This window comes from Triturus cristatus, chromosome 10 (assembly GCF_964204655.1).
Source record: "Triturus cristatus chromosome 10, aTriCri1.1, whole genome shotgun sequence".
NCBI classification, from domain to species: domain Eukaryota; kingdom Metazoa; phylum Chordata; class Amphibia; order Caudata; family Salamandridae; genus Triturus; species Triturus cristatus.
The window spans coordinates 722,566,252-722,588,211 of NC_140593.1; the positions used below are offsets into that span (position 1 = coordinate 722,566,252).

The 21,960-nt window shown below is 45.8% G+C and overlaps 1 pseudogene; it reads right to left on the reverse strand.

The window, feature by feature from the left end:
- Positions 1-21,960, reverse strand: part of LOC146789922 (uncharacterized) — a 267,783-nt pseudogene that overhangs the window by 207,713 nt on the left and 38,110 nt on the right.

Here is a 21,960-nt window from a genome sequence, read left to right on the forward strand (position 1 = left end):
GCAATACCCAAAGTTGCTTTTACCTTACAGCACGATCGTTCTGTGAAACATAAAACACCCATATTTAATTTGTTATACAATTTGGTAACCACCCTGCTCTATGGCCTCACAGACTCCACACTTGCTCCCTCCCTACTCCCCCACATCCCCTTTAAGGGCATCCTACAGGCAGCAACACGTGTCATCATTGGCCTGAGGAAATAGAATCAACTCCCCCCCGTGTTAATAAAACTCCATTGCCCTGATAGCCCCTGGCTAATGCTGCAGAAAAGTTGACCATTTTCCGTCTATGTACTTAAAAACTGGAAAAACAACAATTGATGGACAGAATGCAGAACAATGTCGTACATTCACCCCAGTACAGAGATCTGTGCCTTAATCCATTGATTTTTTGCTCACCATGCCATTCCAGTTTGGACCCAGCCATATGCAAATCAGTCTTGACCCTGTGCCCAATGGGAACAGTCCAGACCGAACTGCCAGGCCAGGTCCTCCCTGGACTGGAAACAAGCATCCTAGGACCGGTTTCGGGGTTTCACCACTCTTCAGCCAGAATAGCTTGATTCCAGTGGCATGGAGAGCACAGGACCCACGTCTGGGCATACCCTTCCCACTCGGGGTGACAAATGCAAAAACAACAGTTGATGGACAGAATGTAGAACCCCAATGCATTCACCCCAGTACAGACATCTGGGCCTAAATCCATCGTTTTTTTGGTCACCATGCCGTTCCAGTTTGAACCCAGCTGTATGCAAATCAGTCTTGACCCTGTGCCCAATGGGAACAGTCCAGACCGAACTGCCAGGCCAGGTCCTCACTGGACTGGAAACAAGCATCCTAGGACCGGTTTCGGGCTTTCAGCCCTCATCAGCCAGGATAGCTTGACTCCAGTGGCATGGAGAGCACGGGACCCACTCGGCGTGACAAATGCAAAAAGAACTATTGATGGACAGAATGCAGAACAATGTCATACATTCACCCCAGTACAGAGATCTGTGCCTTAATCCACTGATTTTTTGCTAACCATGCCATTCCAGTTTGGACCCAGGCATATGCAAATCTGGAACAACATCACCAGGACTGACTCAATTTGAGAAGGAGGTGGAGAAGCAGCTGTTTAAAGAACACTACATCACAATGCATTAACCATACACAACCCAGTTTTCTCCCCTGTGACTCGATGACTATGCTTTTCTTTGACCCTGTGCTGCACACCACTGACTTTGGGCTAGGTTTGCTCTATAGAATAAATGGATTAAGCAGGAGGCACATCCTGCTTGGGGGAAAGGAGCACAGCATGGTGCAGAACAGTCTTACAACACATAAATAACCATGTGGGCACATGCAAATCCATTCAAGGCACATGCATAGCCACACATGGCGCAAGCATTGCCAAGTGCTGTGCGAGTACTGCCAAAACGGCACACCGAGAGCCAAGTATAGCCGCAGGTTTATCTAGGTAGGGGGCCTGCACAGAAGCATGCTGAGCTTGCAGAATCATCTAACACGAGATGCGTTCGTTTAACAGCTTTGAGTGCACAAGGACCCGAGCATCTGAGGAAAACAGAGACCAGGGGAACTCGTCCACAGCTTCCATGAAAAACAGAATAATAACCGCAGAGATTCTGAGCTCGGAGAGCCATTTTAATTCCGACCCAGTCACACATCCCAGCTGCCGGAGAAGTGCCCTGGCAGCCTGCTGGCATCTCTGCGCCCCCATTAATTCCCTGCCCCCTCCCCCTCTGGCGCTAACCTTCTCCAGATAACCTTGACAGCAGAAAGGCCTGCTGACACAGGCACAAGTGTGAGCTTCAGTGAATCCAAACAAGCCTGAGCGGCAGGCCCGGCCCCTGCTGCACTCCCGCCAGGCCCAAGCCTCGCAGGCTGCCAGCAGCGGTGCATCATGGGTAGGCATGAGGCAGGGCCGCACAGCACACTGGACGATTGTTCCAGCACATTCCCTGGGCGCGCGGGCACGGAGGAGCACGGGAACAAAGGCCATGCCGAGCACAGGTGGAGCGAGGGGCGCCCAGTCCCTTCAGAGGTCACAGGAACATAGGTCTTAGGCAGAAAGGGAGCGCCCTACAAGCCTTACAGGCACGAGGCTAGGAGGCTCACTGCAGAGGTTACAGTCACATAAATCTTACAGGCAACCGAGGAGGAGAGAGGTGAGCGGGCACAGAGGCAGAGAGTGGGCGCCCTACAAGCCTTACAGGCACGGGGTTGGGGGGATATGACGCTCACTGCGGAGGTTACAGTAACAAATCTTACAGGCAACCGAGGAGGAGAGAGGTGAGCAGGTAGAGAGTGGGCGCACTACAAGCCTTACTGGCACGGGGTTAGGGGGGTAAGAGGCTCACTGCAAAAGTTACTGTCACACAAGCTCTACAGGCATTGGTGGCAAGTGCACAATCCCTGCACCGGTTACAGTATCACAAGCCTTACAGGCACAGGGTTAGGGGGATAGGAGGCTCACTGCAGAGGTTACGGTCACACAAGCTACACAGGCACTGTGGGCAAGTACGCGATCCCTGCACAGGTTACAGTACTACAAGCTTTACAGGCAGCTAGGGGTGAGGGCAGGTTAAAGGGTGCAAAGGGTGAGCTCGAGCTCTCTACAAGCCTTACAGGCACAGGGTTAGGAGGGTCACTGCAGAGGTTACAGGCAGACAGGGGAGGTGAAAGGGGACAGAGTGTGAGCTCCGAACAAACCTTACAGGCACGGGGTTAGGGGGCTCACTGCAGAGGTTACAGTAACATAAGATATGCAGGCTGCAGGGGCAGAAGCGAGTTCCCTGCAGAGCCTCCAAGAACAGGCCATGAAGGCACCGAGGTCGGCAGTGAGCTCTGTAGAGAGCAGACAGGGATGTGCGCAAGTGGTGGAAAGAAGTTCACTGCCGTTCTTACAGTAACATGCCATACCGAAACATGGCGTGTCGTGCAAACACAAGGGGTGTGAGGGAGTTCCCTGCTCAGGCTACAGTAACTTGTCACAGAGGCAAAGGGAGGAAGTGGATGCTGACTGCAGCGCTTACAGTGAGATGATATACGGCAAACAAGCATTGGCATAGCCAATAGGTATCGCCTTTGGGACCTTATAAGTGTTTGGCCATGCAACGGTTGATGTTGTTGCACCAAGGATATTGTGCTGCATAACTACTTATAAGGTCCCAAAAGCGAGACCTATTGGCTATGCCAATGCTTGTTTTGGTAGGCATGGGAAGATTAAGTGATTTGCCCAGAATCAAAGGATGTGGAGTCGACCCCAAGGCTCGAACCTTGGTTTCCCAGCTCCAAAGTCGTCAGTCTAGCCGTGAGACAACAGTTCTACTTATCCTAAAGGTTCAGAGAGAAGCAGACCTCTTAAATCCACAGTTCCCTGCCTCAGATTCTTATCCAGTCTAATGTTTCCCTTTGCATTCTGTAACTTGTAGTCCTGTAGTAATACTGCTATAAATGTGACTACGAGAAGCAGAATGCAAAAAACAAAGCTGAGCTGGGTGAGCTACCCGAGCACGACTTGGGACACATGAGAAGTCTGCTAAAGGTCATTGAGGACTTGGGGTGTCTGCAGAGGAGTCGTGACCTTGATTTGGTGGGATGATTAGCAACATGTGGCTCTGCTCGAGCTGATTGGCCATAAAACAACATGTTCGCAATCAGGGGCCCTTTGTTGTTCCTGCACGAATGCAAGCCCACGCGCTTTGTGGAAGAATGTCATTAGCGGGCACACCGGCTCTCGAGTGCCCGTAAATTGCCAGTTGACCTTTCCTAACCTCATTATCCCTGGGCGTTTCAGAGGCTGGGACACAGCGGGGTGCCCGGGGTTTTATTGCGCCCTTGTGGCCGAGCAGTCTCTTCTAATGCGCGCACACACACACCGGTGAAGCTGAAAGGTCATCAGCGCCGCTGGTTACAACTGGCTGGCAACATTAATATTAACAAGCAGTCGTGACGTGGCTTTTCGTGTGGCCAACACAGATTTGAGCTGAGGGGTCCAGCGTCAGGCACGCAGTCCGTATCTGACCCGGGCTGGGTTTCAAGTAAACACGACCCGCAGTAACTTGAAAGCTAGTCCTCGCTCCTTTCACTTTAAGCTTGTTTGTAGTGTGATCCTCGGCATCCTAGTCACGAGGACAGCTCCGCTGCAGCCCTAGGAGTTCATTTATTACACAGTGTGATGAGTTCTGTAGAATAATTACAATAGTCCAGGAGTGGAAGCATAGTGCACTGGTGACAGAGTCAAAGGGTAGGCAATCTGCTACTAGCAGGCCTGCATGCCTAGTGAAAAAAGGAATGCAGCATCCCGCAAGTGGTGCGCGCAAGAGCGAGCACCAGGCCATATGTTTTGAATTATCGCGCCCGTGTCTGGGCACGAGAATTCAAAACATATTACGCCGTGCGGGTAACCGCAAGCAATTGGCCACACACGCACAAGCGTGTGTGTGTGGTGAGCTCTTTGAAGCCCTTACAATAAGTCACGCAGAGCAGCGCATGCGTGCTGCTAGGCGAGACCTAAAAAGTGGTTCAACTCCCTTGAGAGCTTACACAACCACCAGGGGTGATTAGCGTGGCGTGGAGGGCTGGCCCAGTTCTCCCAGCTTGCACACCTCTAGCACCACAGATAGTGAGAGCAAGGGCTGAAGATAAAGAAAAATAAATATACGGGCCAAATTATTGCACACACTGCCAAAACGTCACACTTTGTGACCTCATAGGAAGGGACCAAACAACACTAGCATACCTAGCGTTAATAGTAATACTTTTTAAATTATGACCGCCTATTCCGTATGTTTGCCTAGGGAGCATTAGGGGGGCCTTTTGTAGACCCACCCCGTGACTGTTCTCCTGTCCAGCTTGCCCACAGTCTGCTATTCCCTACTGCCTGTCTACCTGCTGCCCTGTTTGCTCGTTTCTTGCGTTGTTTTGCCTTTCTGCTCTTTTGTCTGCCCTCTGTTTTGCCTTTTTCTGATCTCTGCTTTGCACTCTTCTGCTATTTTTGCCTTTTCAGCTCATTTTTTTAGCCTCTTATTTTTTTTAATCGTTTTTCTGCCCTCCGTTTTGCCTTTTCTGCTCATTTATCTGCCCTCTGTTTTGCCTTCTTGTGCTCGTTTCTTCCCTCTGTCTCCCTCCTCCCACCGTGTCCCTTCCCCCCAGGACCTACTTAATGGAGGCCACAATGCAACCCCATTGAGTAGGTCCTTGTGCCGGCTCCCCCTGCGACAGTTCTCTTGTCCAGCTTGCCTGCCGTCTGCTACTTTCTGCTGAGTGCCTTCTGCCGCCTGTTTTGCCTTTTATGACAGTTTTTCTGCCCTCTGTTTGACCTTTTCTGCTAGTTTTCTGACCTCTGTTTTGCCTTTTTATGCTCATCTCTTCCCGCCATTTCCACAAGACCTGGTTTTTTGACAGAGACCTTGCACCCCAGCTCCCAGGTACCCCCAGGGGTGACCGTGCAGCGCTCTTCAAATGATGATTGATTGATATGTTGAATTACCTAAATAGCATTGGGTGACTTGCTCGCTCTCATTCATGGGACACAAATCTTCCACTTTCAAAAAGCACTGTTTGCAGGTGTCAGTCTAATTGGTTCTACTGAAGATGACAGACTACAACCCCCAGAAAGCACCCATTTGTTAAATCAATGCCCTGGAGTGCTAATATTTGTTTACCCCTTAAGCAACATGTGGATCCCATGTTCACCGGGCCATTGAACTCAAGTTGCACCGCACTGATAAGGCACAAGGTGGCCAAAGGCATTCTGGGTTTGCTTGTCCTCGGTCTAAAAGATGTGGTTTGTCATTTTGAGCTGGATGTCCATGTAGAAGTGGGACTAAGATTAATGTGCATACAGCTCCTGTCCGAAGTGGTTTTAAAAAAAATGGCCTGGAATGTGGCCAGAGTAACTAACAGCAAATGAGATTCATTCAGGCATATCACCACCACTTTCAGTAGTTTCCGAACTGACGTCAAAGAGAGGCAACGTATGCCCAGACATTAGCTCCCTGCTCATTTGCCAGTGGATCATGCGCGACCTCCCGAAGGAAACCTAAAAGGTTGAACCGCTCTGGGGCTGCCTGTGCTCCTGTTTGAAGGGGACAGGGTCTGGCACCAGCAGTCCAGGCTGGACGATTCCTTCTGCAGCAGGACCAAGGCGGGTTTGCTTTTGACTGATCACTTTCTGACGTAGCACGGAGGGGGGTCGGTCTGCGATGGAATGGAATCAGTCCATTGTAAATACAGTGGCTGCGATTAAGCCAAGCATTCAACTCATTGCATTTCTGGCATTGTTTTTTGGCCCTTCTCAAAGGTAATGGGAGTGCTATCCTTGGGAGAAAAGAGGCACGCAGTGAGGCCGATATTTGCCACGCCATTAATGGTGTTAACATTTTAGCCACCCGAGTGCCATTGCTCGTCCCATACTAAGGGAGGCAATGCCTTTCATCCTTTACCTCGATCTAAAGGAGTATGTGAGGTGTCCAACTCTTAAAATAGTAGAGGGGAGATGTTAACACGTGCCCAATAGTGCACAAATTGGAAGTTAGATTTGGAAAAATCATTATACACGTCTGTTTGCGCCTGAATACTGCAGAATGCAGAATTTGTCCGCTGGGTGGAGCTGTCGTGCCAGAATGCGATCGAACACTGCAGGGAGTCACCGGAGGGAGCGGGAATTATTGCAAAGCTCCAGGAACCCTGCGGGCTGTGGGAAGAGGCTGGAGAGGAGGAGGTGGTGGGGTAGGGAGTGTGACATGGAGAGAGAGGAAAACGTAAACAGGCTCCAAAAACAGGGCAGCATTTCAAGGCGCCTGACGATCACGAGACGATCTTCAGAGGTCTGTGTTCGGGGTGTTAATGCAGGTGGATGGTCGGTAGAGGAGGATGAGGGGCCTCCCCACATAGGGAGTGGGGTTGCACTACAGAATACCAGGTCTGGGGCCACCACCAGGGGCACAAGAGTAAAGCAGCCTTGTCGCCCCACTGGTCAGTACCACACACATCGGCAGTGCTGTACTTCGAGAGGTTGGGATGCTGGAAAACAAACCAAAAACACACGGTAGCATACCCAACTCACCCTCATTTGGAGGGTCTTAACCATTTTCTCACGAATATGCACCCTCCAAAAATAGCACGCCTCCATAGATACAACTTAGTGTCACCCCATTTCAAAACACAATCTTGGGGGGCGAGACATGAAACCCTATATTCCACGTGGTTACCAGCGTTATTGATTCTCCCCCTGTGCATCCGCAGCGCCCACCACAGGACCGGGAGACAGTGCGACAGGATGGCCCTGCCGCAAGGAGATCCTGGGATGGGGAGACACGAACACTCGGACAGGGAGTCGGGGACAAGGAGAGGCTGACACTCGGGCAAAGAGAATGGCCATGGCTCTGCCAGGTCACAGAACCAGCAGTAAACAAAAAGGGGCATTGAAATGGGTCCAATATTCATGCCCAAACGCTCCAGATAAAAACACTGATCAATTTCTCAACAGTGACTAAACATTCCTGAGGTAATCCCGGTCAGTAATGCAGCGCCTGTTTAAATTTCACATTTTCGTCTTGGATTTCTTAAGATTTTCTACTTCCAGATGTTAGTTTTCAGGTTTTTTTTTGTTGTTTTTTTTTTTTACAGGCAACATATGACTCTTGTGTATTGCATACTGTGAACCAAGACGCCTAAGGTGTCCGAGTGAATTCAGGACGTTGATATATATTTAGGACAGCAAATGATTGAGACCCTCGAAGGCGAGGCAGAAGACAGTGCTGATCCTCACCGTACCTACCTGCGGGCCAATCCTTGGCCCGTCTTCAGAGTGTACAAAGCAATGGTCATGTGTGCCAGTTGTAATAGTAGAAAAGTGTGAATGAAGCAGGTCCACAGCTGTCAAAATATGGACAACAAAAGACACACAATTGATGGACGGAATGCAGAACAAATCAAAACATTCACCCCCAGTAAAGAGATCTGGGTTAAATCCATCATTCATTTGCTCACCATGCCACCCAGTTTAGACCTGGCCATATGCAAATCAGTCTTGACCCTGTGCCTCAAGGGAACAGTCCAGCCCGAACTGCCAAGTCAGGTCCTCCCTGGACCTTAAACAAGCATCCTAGGACCGGTTTCAGGGTTTCACCCCTCATCAGCCAGGCTAGCTTGAATCCAGAGGCACAGTGAGCATGGGACCCACGTCTGGGCATACCCGGCGCACTTACGGCGAGAAAGCAAAAGACACACAATTGGACAACACAAAAAGAAAATGTAGGGCTTGGTGTGTAGGGATGCGTATGTGTAAAGGGAGATGGTGATTAGGAGGAAATAAAAGTACGTTCAGGAGGACTGGGTGAAAAGAGTACTGAAGAGGAAAGAGATGCCGTGTGAAATATGCGGACGGAGGATTCCAGAAAAAGGCCAAAAGATCTGAGTGAGAGGCTGCAGAGGAAAGTAATGTTAGGGAGGGAGTACGGAAGTGACAGACACTCTGAAGACAGCTACCCAAGCCCCAAACCTTAGCAATGTTTCATTCATTGATTCATACATTCAGAACTGAAACATTTTCAATTCCAATCAATCAATTAAAACAAAATGATCGGCATTACTGATATATTTGAAACTGCCACTGGGAGATGCTGAGATAAGATACATTTTGATATTCGGACTGGGAGAAACCAACATTAGGATGGGGAGTTGAGGATAATGCGATAGTGGCCCTGGGACATTGGGACAAAGTGACAAAGACAAGAAACTCTGACACTGGGCGAAACTGTGAGATGCAGGCCCCGGTAGATAGGAGACAATGAGACAGTAACATGAGATTGGGGCACCGGCAGATATGCTCGTGCATGTGTACAATGACTATAGACTAGAGTGTACCGCCTATATTCAAACCCATAACAAGTTAGTTCACACCATCATACAAATATTTACAAATTGTCCGGAGAAGGTCAAAGTGTAAGGCCTTAAATAGGTTGCGCCACACTTGGGGACATCGCCAACCAGCAGACATCACTCTGCTAGTACGAGTCACGAATAGCGCCAAGATACAGTATAAATAACACACCATGCATTTCCTAAAAAGAGCACCACATACTTTTAGACTAGAGATTGTTAGGGAAAGCAAGCTTGTGAACCAACGCAGGGAAGAGATTTGCTACTCACCTGTATTTCGAGAGGTTATTCAGGGGTGGCGGGGCGCTGCACGTGCTGTAGGTTTCACACACAGGAACAGGAAACGAGTCCCACACAAAGAGCTGCTGGTCTTGGGAGGTAGAGCTCTTGAATGCCTTGCGGCTGTTAATTCCTTGTGGAGAAACTGTAGAAAACAAACAAAATGCCTGTGTTTATAAATTCAGCATATTACCACAGTTTGCCAAGCCTCAGACAAAACTTGCTCCTCACGCCTCTGTAATTCATGGCCTTCTTTACCTCAGCAGCACGGTAAATACTTAATCCACCATTAGCAAGTTAGACTTGGATGTACATTTATCTCTTATATACACAACCGGATGTGACCTCAGATGCACCTTGTCAGAACCAGTTCGGGGAGGTTCTGGGGCTCGCTGGGCCCCAACCATTGGGGTGTGGGGGTGGGACTGCAGCCTAGTTTACTACCGATGTTCCACAGACAGGCCCTACTTCGGCTCTGCAGACTGAGCAAAAAGATAACACAGTAGGCACTCGACTCTCATAGCAGACGTGGATTAGCAGTCCAAGGCTTACTCAGGGTGGTTGGTGGTGGTCTGGGATCAGAGATTCCGAGATGAAACCTGCACAAAAATAACCTTCCCATAGATGGAATGTCTAGCCAGTGCTTGATCTCGTAAAAAGAGAAGTATTTTATTTCAGTGCTTAAGTTGTAAAAAAAAACAAATGTCTGGGCCATTCTCAAGAGGCCACTGCAGCTTGCACCACCCATTGGCCCTGCCAGCACCGGTATAAACACAGCTACAAACCATCACACGTGTGTGATAGTTCGGACTATTCCAAGTCACCCAAAGCTTAAAAATGGCCTGGATGGCTGGTACTATTAATTTTTTATGTATATTGTATTATTAAACACTCGATGTGCTCACCTGAAAAATGGATAAGCAGCGCCGCTAATTGATGGATGGTTGTAAGTGCCAGAGTTGGAAATTAAGTGCCAGTGCAGAGCATCGGCAAACACCGGCTCAAATTAAGCACAGCTTTTCTTCCACAAAAACACAATATTGCAAAATCGCTACCTGCTCACATCTACAATAAGGAACTAATATTTGTATACAGTATCACTAACCACAAGGCACTTTTCCTCCCTCAAGTGTACTAGCACAAAGGCGGAATAACCTCGCTGATGCTAATCACTCATGGGGCACAAGTCTATCAGCAGCGCCCTCCAACTGTGAATCACTGACCTCTCTAGTCGGTCTTTTATAGGGTCAGTCCCTCTTGTGTTATAACCTTTCCTTGCTGGCTCCTTTGGGCGCAGCACACCTTTATTACCCAGTTCACTGGAATAAGATCTACAGGACCAGTACTTCTGCCAGTAAATACTGATGTTTTCCGCAGTTTCTCCAATCTCAACCATATCTACCCCTTTTCAGGTGCCCTCAACGGGAGATGTGGAGGGGGGTGAGGATGTCATGGAGTGCTGCAGTTATTGCCGGGAAGCAGGGGAGCACTGTTAGTTAAGAAGCAAACAGGCCTCAACTAAACCACCTCCCAAAAGGGAATGATCACAGCAGCTGGATACTGCTGCGTTTCAAAGGGATTCCTGACTCGACCCTACCATACCTCAGACTGGTGCTTTCCAGAATGTCCAGGGATGCCAGCAATGCACTATGCTAGTTTGACTGGCTCTGCAACCTCCATTTTGCATATTGTCCGACACAGAAATCAAGATGGATTTCACTGTGCCCACAGAGCAACAAAGCAGAAAAGGAAAAACAATATATATGTATCATCCTGGACAGAGAGAGATTTATTTCACAAAGAAAAAAAAGAACACTTTCACTTGTTTCAATATGATATTTTATACACAATCAATCAACATTCCATTTTACAGTATTTCATTAATTCCTACATAGTGATATACACAGTACGAGAAGGGCAAGATTCTAAAACAACATCTCATACATTACTTGCAACAACATATGGTTTTGAATACTTTAATGCTGAAACACTGTGACTATTATATTCCAGTGAAGAAACTTATACGTGATGTAGATGTTTAAATGGTTTAATCCTTGAAGAAAGATCCTATCCACCAGTAAGCAGAACAACAGCACAACTCCAACTGTCTTCTCCAAGAACTTTCTCCTCCCAACCTTCCACCCAATAGATTCTACAACTCCTGTACATGTCATACATAGCAACATTAGAATAAAAAATCTAACTATGTCATACCTTGCAACCACCTAGAGAAGGAAGATACCACACATCTCCCTTCCTCATAACAAAACAAAAAAAAAACATTGGCACAAAACACCTAAAATAAGAAAAACAAAATATATGTACAAAGTTAAACATAGTCTTTCAGTTAACCAGGATATGTAGCAATAAAGAAATAAATGTACAAAATCAAACATAGTCTTTCAGATAACCAGGATATGTAACAATTCTCGACGAGCGTCGGAGCACCTCCGCAGAAGTGCGTGGATTCGCACTTGAAGAATTCTCCCCATTTCTTTTTCCCACAGACCCATCCAACTTATGATGAGCCCCCTTGAAAATAACAACTCTGTTCAGATTCCATACACGGTGATCTTGCGTCTTGACAGCATTCCTAAAAACCTTAATAACGGTCATAGGATCAAAATACTTTAGATTTGAATTACCAGTTTGACCAGGTTTCTTTACAGCAACTAAGTCACCAACCTTCACCTTCAACGCTTTGACACCTTCCCTAGTATCAAACATAGCTTTCCTCTCACCAGCTTTAAAATCCTCTCTAACCTTGAGTTTTCCTTCATCACACACAAACTCTTTACCTCTGTTCACACCATACTCATTGACCCAACTGGGATCCAAAAAAGTGTTGGGGATTCTTCTACGAAATAAAAAGAATGGAGTTTTCCCTGTAGTGGAATGAGGAGTTCTTCTATATTCCTCAACTTTCTTTAAAACCTCACCCCTCCAATCCAAAGAAAGAGACTTCGCTAGAGTAATTGTCTCCTTTAACACCCTATTGAATCTCTCCACCATCCCATTTGCCTCAGGATGGTAGAGAGAACACCTCTTGTGCACAATCCCACAAGAGCTCAAAAATTCCTCCATTTCTTTCGAAACAAACTGTACCCCATTATCAGACAGCATAGATTTGGGGAAACCTTCTCTACCGAACAAATTCTTCAAACATTTGATGATATTCATAGAATCAATATGAACCAAAAAAAACACCTCTGGCCAGCGAGAGTACATATCCATCACAACCAAAAGATAGACCTGGGAACCACTAATATTAATAGGGCCCAAAATATCCACTGAAATCTCATCCCAAGGAGCCTTAGGACGGGATCTCACAATCACTGGCTGTACCCTAGGAATCTTAGATTTATCACTCAGATTACACAAAACACATTCACGAATCTCTCTTTCAATAAACTTGTCCATACCTGGCCACCAATAAGATGACCGCAACCTCTCTTTGGTTTTAGTAATCCCCGGATGACTAACATTACCAAGGTCCACTAATTCCTTCCTCAGTTTCACCGGAGGAATAAGTTTAGAACCCCTAAATAGAATACCTCCATCAACCGCCAATTCATTCCTCACATACCAAAAAGGTCTCGTCATATCAGACCCACACTTTGCACTCAACCAATTGCCATGAATTAACTTCATTACCTCACAGAGTGTACCATCCTGTGCTACTTCCTCAGACCATTTTTCTTCTGAAATATGATGCGGTTCAACCATACAAACACATTCATCACCTTCTTCAACCTCATCACCATCAACACAATTCTGAGGGACCAACCTCGAAAACACATCCGCAACCATATTGTCCACACCAGGAATATATCTGACAGAAAAAGAATAGTCCTGAAGTCCGATCACCCATTTGGTAATCCTACTTGATATCAAATCCAAACCCTTCTCCTCAAATATTTCCACCAATGGCTTATGGTCTGTTCTTACTTCAAAGTCAATTCCCCACAAGAACTTCTTTAGCTTTTTCACAGCCCAAAAAATTGCAAGGGACTCCCGCTCAACCACCGAATACCGTGACTCCGGTTCCCTCAAAGCACGAGAAAGAAACATAACAGTTCTCACACCTTCTGAACCCACCTGCTGCAGCACAGCACCAAGACCCTTCAAACTGGCATCCGTAGTCAAGATGGTTCTCAACCTAGTGTCATAACTTTGCAAAAATGGAGCAGACGCCAATTTTTCCTTAATACTCAAAAATTCCCTTTGACACTCACTTGACCACACAAAGGTAGCACCCTTCTTAAGTAATGATCTCATTTCTGACGTGTGTTCAGAAAACCCTTTAACAAACTTCGCATAATATTCGATCATGCCAAGAAAACTCATAAGTTCATCCTTAGAAGTATGTGGAGATAGCTTGTGAATCGAACTAAGCAAATCTTCTTTTGGTCTAACACCCTTCCCAGAGATGTTATGACCTAGGTAATTCAAAGAATCAGACCTAAATATACATTTTTCAATTTTCACAGATAAATTGCCACTACTCAACTTTGATAACACAGCTTCCAGACGAGCATCATGTTGCTCCGCATCATTACCGAACACCAGAATGTCGTCTTGATAAACACATACGCCCTTCACACCTCTAAGCAAACTGTCCATAACCCTCTGGAAAACCGAGGAAGCAGAAACAAGACCAAAAGGCATCCTAATGAAACGGAAAGTTCCAAATGGAGTAATAAATGCCGTAAGATCACGACAAGATGGTTCCAATTCAATTTGGTGGTATGCCGACGTAAGATCGATTGTACTAAAAACCTTAGCACCACCCAGCAAAACCAACAACTCATTTATGTTAGGTAAAGGATACCTATCCACAATCACACATTTGTTCAATTGGCGCAAGTCTACACATAGACGCAAATCGCCATTGGCCTTCCTAGCTGCGACCACCGGAGAAAGCCACTCAGTTCCTTCAACCTCTTCAATTATTCCATTTTTTTTTAATTTTTCCAATTCCTTCTCTACCTCATCCTTAACGGACAAAGGTACGCCCCTAACCTTTGACGTAAAAGGAATCGAATTGTTCTTAAGCTTAATCTTATGCTGATACCCTTTCAAACAACCCAAAGTATCATTGAACACATTGGGAAATCGCATCTTCAATTTCATTGTAAATTCACACTCATCACCTTTACCAACTGCACACACAGGATCCTTCAGCAATATCTGCGGATCTGAATTGGGATCCAAATACACACCAAGGTCACCCTGATGTAACCAACTTATTAAACTATCACCTTTTTTCGATACATACACCTTTCCTGAAGTCATCCTTCCTTGATACTCAATCATGCCCACAAAATACCCATGTAATTTTATTGGTTCGCCCCCATAAGCAACTGGCGTTATATCAGGTTTGAACAATTTCACTTTGTTTCTCAACTGGTTCACATATAAATCATTGGACACAATTGTTATCTTAGCACCAGAATCAAACAAGACACGAGTCGAAATCCCATCCACAAGGATATCATCAAAAGGGCATGATTTCTTATTACCACTACAAATCACCTCCTAAACAATCTGCCCACACTCATACTCATCTGCACTCGTAGATTCAACAACTTCCTCACATACATCCACTTTTTTAACCCTTGCAGTAGGTTTGGTTCTACAAACAGAAGGATAATGCCCCTTCTTCTTACACTTAATACAAGTATTATTAAGAGCAGGACAATTTCGATCATTTGCAAGATGACCAGACTTATCACATCTAAAGCACCTAAAAGAGGAAGGCATGCTATTCATATGCTTTTCCTTAGTATCTTGCACCCTAGAAAACACCTTCTTCTCAATCACAGGTCGCAACTTTTTCTCTCCTATAGCTTGCACTTTTGTGCCATCAGACTTATCCTTACTAATTATCGCCACACACTACAAAGAATGCTCGATTCTTTTGGCCACCGTAATGACCTCATCCAACGTTGGTTCATCCCTCGCCCATAGCTCCTCTCTAACCTTATCCATATTGCAACCCAACATGAACTGATCACGTAAGTGCTCATCCAACAAAGCATCAAATTTGCATGAAGATGCTAACTTCCTCAAGTCCGTTAAATAACTTTCAACCGTTTCCTCCTCCCGTTGCATCCCCTTACCAAAATGATACCTATCCAAAATTGTGCTTACTTTGGGAAGGTAATGTTTATCCAGTTTAGATATGCAGATCTCATAATCATTCAAACCAGCAGCTTCATTAAAAGGCAAATCTGGTAGATGATCAAAAACATCTTGCCCTTCTGATCCTAGACAGTGAAGTAGCAAAGCTGTTTTCCTTTCAGCACTTAATGATGCACCACATACCCTCGCATACCTTTCAAAAACTTTTTTCCATTTTTTCCATTTAATGGTAGGCTCACCTGGAGAACTCAAAAAAAATGGAGCCGCAGTAACATTTTGCATTGCTCCAAACATCTAATGTTCCCCTTTTTAATATAAAACTAGACTAATGTATGCTAGCCTTACAAAGTGACCTTTTAACAATAACCTTGTCACTCATAGAATACCTTTGCTAGCGCCCTAATCTAACATGAAATGTGACGTAAACCTCCTTAATTTCAATTGCACACTAAAAAGTTAAACACATAATGCGCAAATACAGAGTATAGCAGTGTACATATTGCAAAACAAGCACAAGAGAAGTGTGCGTGTCACTGTCGAAAAATATACAAAGTACCAAGCAAGCGTGCACCTGGCAGCATAAGCACGTGAATGTTTTCAGACCAGCAGCAAAACGCTCACCAGAAAAGCGTGCTTATCGCTGACGAAATGTCTACTCGACGATAAACAAAAGCTTGAAGCGTCTTCGATAAATACTTGGACTAATTATCCATGTCAGAAGAGCAACAGTGGGACATAATCCAGGTGAGACTGTCCTCAGCCTCAGCGATTCGATGCAAACACCACACGGAATCAGATACAGCGTGACTGACTTTACACTCTAGACGTCGCTGAAACTGACACTGGACTCGATGATCACCGATGCAGCTCCAACGTACGCAAGCGCGCACACGACTTGACAAGCTGCCTGACGTAGACACGAACACCGCGGGAGTGACGCTGACGCTCACGCTTCACCAATCCCCCTTGGACGTTCCACTGCGTCATCAAAGCTGAGAGAGCCTCACAAAGAACGGAGCTCCGACTTCCAACTGTCACCACACGGCCCTTCCATCAGAAACCTGATCCAGAGAAACACCCACTCGTTGGCTGAAAGCCAGAACGCTGAATCGCCGCCTACAGCACCGCAGGCTACCTCAGACCAGCAAGATCCTCCGATTCCGGCGCCTCGGCATCCAGAGCACAGCAAGTAGATCGTAGTTCCTTCGTTTTCTCCCTCCTTTTAACACCGATGTTCTTTTGCCAGTGGCCAGTGGGTATCGGTGGCAATACAAAGCATAGACCAGAGTAATGATTTTTTGTTGTACACTGTCCAAGTATGTCCCTCGTAGCGATAAAAAATAACGTTCCTCTTCTTTTAAGAATAACTTAACTCCACTCAGTCTTAGAACTACGAAATTAGTAAAGGAAATATCTCATCATCCAGCCTCAGCGTTGAGAGTCTTTTAAGTCCTTCAGTTTTGTGTTAGGATCTTTCTTGGATTTGATCAGCTGCCGACTACGCCAGTATTATATTCCAATGAAGAAACTTATACGTGATGTAGATGTTTAAATGGTTTAATCCTTGAAGAAAGATCCTATCCACCAGTAAGCAGAACAACAGCACAACTCCAACTGTCTTCTCCAAGAACTTTCTCCTCCCAACCTTCCACCCAATAGATTCTACAACTCCTGTACATGTCATACATAGCAACATTAGAATAAAGAATCTAACTATGTCATACCTTGCAACCACCTAGAGAAGGAAGATACCACAGTGACCCATAAAGGAGGAGTTATGCAAGCAAAAACACAAGTTCACAAGCAATTCGAAAGTTGTGTATTGGGGAAAATGAATTTTGGGAGTGCTGTAGCTCCCAACTATTCAAACTGTGCAAAGGGAGAGTGACCCTGTTGATCCACGTGGCTAGCACGGCCTTCTGATCAAGTTCTCATGGAGGCCCCACTGGTGTCATCTTGGCTGGTCTGATCCCCTTGGCAAATGGTATTGATGTGTTTCGGTCCATGTTAAAAGGGGCCTCCTCAGGACAAAGACTTGGTAGCCAGGATTCCTTCTGGCCTAATTGGGAATCTCTGAGGGAGGTAGTATGTACAATTCCATTGTATGAGTAGACGCTAAAGCCTGTAATTATTTGATTCACTGGCGGAGAGACCCCTTCATGAGATCTATTTCAGTGGTGCAAGTAGAGTGCGCATTCTGAGGCTGGTGCATATGGCGTTTAACAGATGGTTGCTTGAGGCCACTTAGACTGCAGTGCCACCGTCCCAGGGATGATGCAGGATTCTGACCGTGTGTTGCCGCAGCCATAGAGTGGTAAACTCCAGCTTAATGGCACTCACTGGCATACTAATTGTGATGTATCCAGCTGGCCTAATAGATTTTTGTCGTTTCCAGCCTATATTTGATTAAAGCTTTTCCAGCCCAAAGGACACAACCCTTTACATGATTTCATAGGGTAGCATGGCACAATTACTCCTGGCAATCTTTTGCCACACTGGAAGCAGTCACATGTCCACGGGCACCCAGGGAGGTAGCACAGGACACGGTTAGAACATGGATAGTCAAGTAGGCCACTTGCCCTCGCAAGGAGGAAGTAAAAAAAGGTCAGTCACTGCCACCCGTCAGCTTCTTACAGCCTGGTGAGCCGACACTAGTCCCGCTTACCTCACAAAGGAAGGCGTGCATATTGTGCCTCCACACCACACCACACCACAGAGCTCTACACTGGCCTGCAGTACCTTACTTAGGTGTTCTTAGCGTACACTCCTGAAGGTCGTGTGCTGATGCCAAAACAAAAATGCCAACCTTTTCAGAAACCACATGCCTGTTCATTTAGGGCAAAGGCTCAAACCTTAAAATCGTGCCGGAGTGAGCCCTTTTGTCAGAAATGAACAGTTCACCTCAGAGTCATGATTCACGCCTACAAACACGCACCCTGAATACCCGTTAAAGGCACAGTGCGCACAAGATTTGATAAACGAATGGTGGTGGGAATTACAGACATCATAGAACAGCCATGTGTTCACAGTGCGGATAGTAGAACATATTTACCCGTAGCAACAGTTCCTTGTGTTGGGATTTTACAAAGATCCAAAATCTATGGAGGACTTCCCTTTGACATCAAGAAAACACACAGGTCTATAAAAGTCTGAATGGTGAAGCAAAAGTTACTTATCTGTGATAACGCTCTTCAGAGCTGGTATCTTTCATGGAGTCACACTTGGTACGACTGGACTCCAGGGACAAACATGTTAACGCACCAACCTCTGGACTTGTTTTCTTTCGCCAAAGAAAATAAACACCGACCCATGTGCCCAACTATTTCCTTTGCTTTACTTTAGTATATTGTTAGTACAACAGAAAAGAAACAAAACCTATCAACGCCAAATAAGACACAGGTTTCATGAAGCCTGTGTGAGAGCTAATGAAACGAAGTATAGAGCGCTGTGCCCTGTCCCAATGTCTTCGCCTCAACTCAAAGAACATTTCATAGGGTTTTAGTAGGTTTGAGGTCCCAGAAAGAGATCCTGTTTGCAGCCAGCTGTCACATAGCTTTTCTTCTTGAGACATAACCCAATCATCTGCCCAGATCCCGGTCTGGCACTTTCATGACATCATCAAAAGCAATCCGTCTCGTACCTGTGGGTGGACTCGTGATTTGCAAAGTAGGTCACATTATATCCCTCACTGGTGTCTTTTATTCATTACTTCATGTATAAAGCAAGTTTCCTTTAACCGGATGTTAGGCCGGAGCCTGCGTTTCCGTTCGCGGTTGTACAAACTGCCATTTCAGTCTGCCAAGTCACCCTCCGGAGTTGACCACACACCTGTGACCGCACCGTCCCAGAATATATCTCATGTCTTACTCTCCCAAAAAAAACAAGTTTGCCCAATATTCTGAGGTTTCAGTATTCATGTAGGAAATTGGTAGCCTCAAAATCTTCATGGACGTCCCTACTGTCTTTCTGTAGGCTGGGCACTAGAGAACGTAAGCTGCTCCTCTCTACTGAAACAAAGACTTTTCCAGGCAACTTTATATAAAATCACCTCACGCTGGAACCAGGTGGCTGTTTTCAATGGCAAGACATGCTTCGACTCCCTAACAGAGTGTACACACAAAATATTTCATAAAGAATGCATGACTTAGCTGGCCCCAGGACTCTAGGATACTGAAGTTTGATGCAGATAACTCCTAGAAGTCCACCAGATTTAATGTACTCTTAAAGGCGGGAAGATGAGAAATCTACCGGGAAAATCTGAGTGAACACCTGGGCAAACTGTGGTTAAATAATGTGGTGATAAAAAATGGACCATGGAATGAAAGGCACCGCGAGCCACCCAAGAGTTTTTAATTATGCTCACTTTGCCAGGGGAAGCCGTCATGGTGGTTTGAGTGGGAAAGATACAATCGGTTGTATTCAAAGTCAAGAGAAGGCTGGTGTTTTCATTATAAAATAGCTGGAATCTATACAGCAAAGGTCTTGGAAAGCCCAGGTACAGAATGTTCCCACAGCCTCAAGGGTAGACTGAAGAGCAAAAACCACATCGACCTGGTGTGGGAAACAAATAATTCAAAGACTACAACGCACGAATGTGACTCTTTTCCAAGAGGGTATCAAAGCCAGGAACCCCCCAGAAGAGGAGCAGAAGAGGGCGAGCTCAAGGGTAGAAACCAGAGTGCCAGCTTCCGCCGAGAAGCTCTCCCTAAACCTGCAGGGAAGGGATTCTGTCTTTTCTATGGGAGGGCCAACGTTGGATATCGGTGTGTGGAGCATTGTGGGGGGGGGGGTGGGCGGGCGGGGAGAGGCCATGTACTAGATGCGAAGACTGTGACTGGCCTCAAACAAGGCCCCAACAATATGACATTCAAAAGGTTAAAACGTTTCTGTAAGGAATCACTGGAACAACCCTTGCTGCTAGGATCAAGCAAAGATGCTTTCCTCTGAGAAATGCATGTATTACCTGATCAAGAACTAACCAAAACACCACCAGAATTAGGAAAATAAGCAAAGAAATGCCTCAACAAAGTCAGAAAGAGAGGAATGAAATAAACAACGTGCCACACAAGCTTTGGCTAAGCTTTTAGTTCTAGCTTATAATAACTGAAAATGCATCTTCAGTCATCACAAGTGCACTCTGTCAATCAAGCTTGTACACTTGCATCTGTTCACTGACCCACTGACTCTTTCCTGCATTCACCCACTCACCTACCCTCAATAAAACATGAGCTCAAAAAACATATGCAAGATAAATTAAACATTAAACAAATAAAGGTAAAAAAAATAAAAAATTCAACAGTTGCTAATATGCGACAGGTACATGCTTGCAATAAAATGAGGGGGAAAAGTAAACATCGCAGAGGAAAACCATTTTGGAATGGTATTGCGCAAGCTACATTCACAGTCTAACAATCCTCCCTTAAAGGTCTACTGGTTTTACATTTGCTTTTCAAAAAAGCATATTCACTCTAGGGGTGGGCGGAATTTGCGAAATTAACTTTTGCAAATTATCGCGAAAATGTTTAAAATTATAGCAAACAAGCGGAAATATCGCGAAGATGCAGAAGTTTTTTTCCCGCATGTTCGCGAGATTTTCTGCATGGTTGCGGGTCGCCAACTTACCCATGTGGTTGCTTGCGGGCGCGGCCATCTTGTTTTGAGTTGTCTCGCGGTGCATGATCGCGAGAAGAAAGACGTGATCGCGCGACGCATGGCGTCACTGCAGGGGCGAACTGTCGCGAGACAGCGCAAATGGCTAAAAACAATACAACATCTCATGGAGAACGCGACCGGATCAAGAAAACTTGTCGGCGAACGCAGGGATTCAGGTAAGGCGATCGCGCGAGAATGTATTATTTTACAGCGCGAGCAAGAAACAAATTATCGCCAAGCTGCGGAAACCGGAAATTTTGACATTTTTGCGCTCTCCGCGGAACGCGAAAATGTCAAATTATCGCAATTTCCGCGAACGGAACGAAATTTTCGCCCAGGCCTAATTCACTCAACTGACTGTCGTAACTTTTCATAATCAACATATCACACCTGTGGTATTTGGCATAAATGTTTTACAATGAACCTATCCGGCAAAGCCTTTATCATTTGCATGTCGGCTTGAGCCCACGGTACAGAACATCAGCTTTCCCACAGTCAACCAAATATGCCATTATCAATGACATACATGTACAACATTACAGTTGGCAAAATGATAAATAATCTCTCCTAGCAGGAGCTTACAAGAATTCTCACAGGGCAAATCTTCTACCTTGGGGTTTGCCAGAAGAAAAGAGGGTAAGCAACACCAAAGCCCATGCCTATTCTAGTAAATAGTGGACTTTCATTTAACAGAGTACCTGTTTACATGATTGAACACACCAACAGTTGCAATACCAATCCACCCATATAAGCCTACGTGCTATGAGATGTGTCTAACAATAAATAAGTCAGGCCTTTGCCGTACCGTTTGATAATGAAATGTTTCTGCCCGCACCTGTAAGTAATAATGGACATTAATTGCCCTTCAGCAATTAGCAAAGGGAAGTAATTAAAAGTAGTAATTGCCTTGTAGAGAAGGGCAATAAGGCTTCAAGCACCTTCCGGAGTGATGAATTCAGCTCTCGGTTTCATTGTTCATAAATGGCTCCGCGCCGC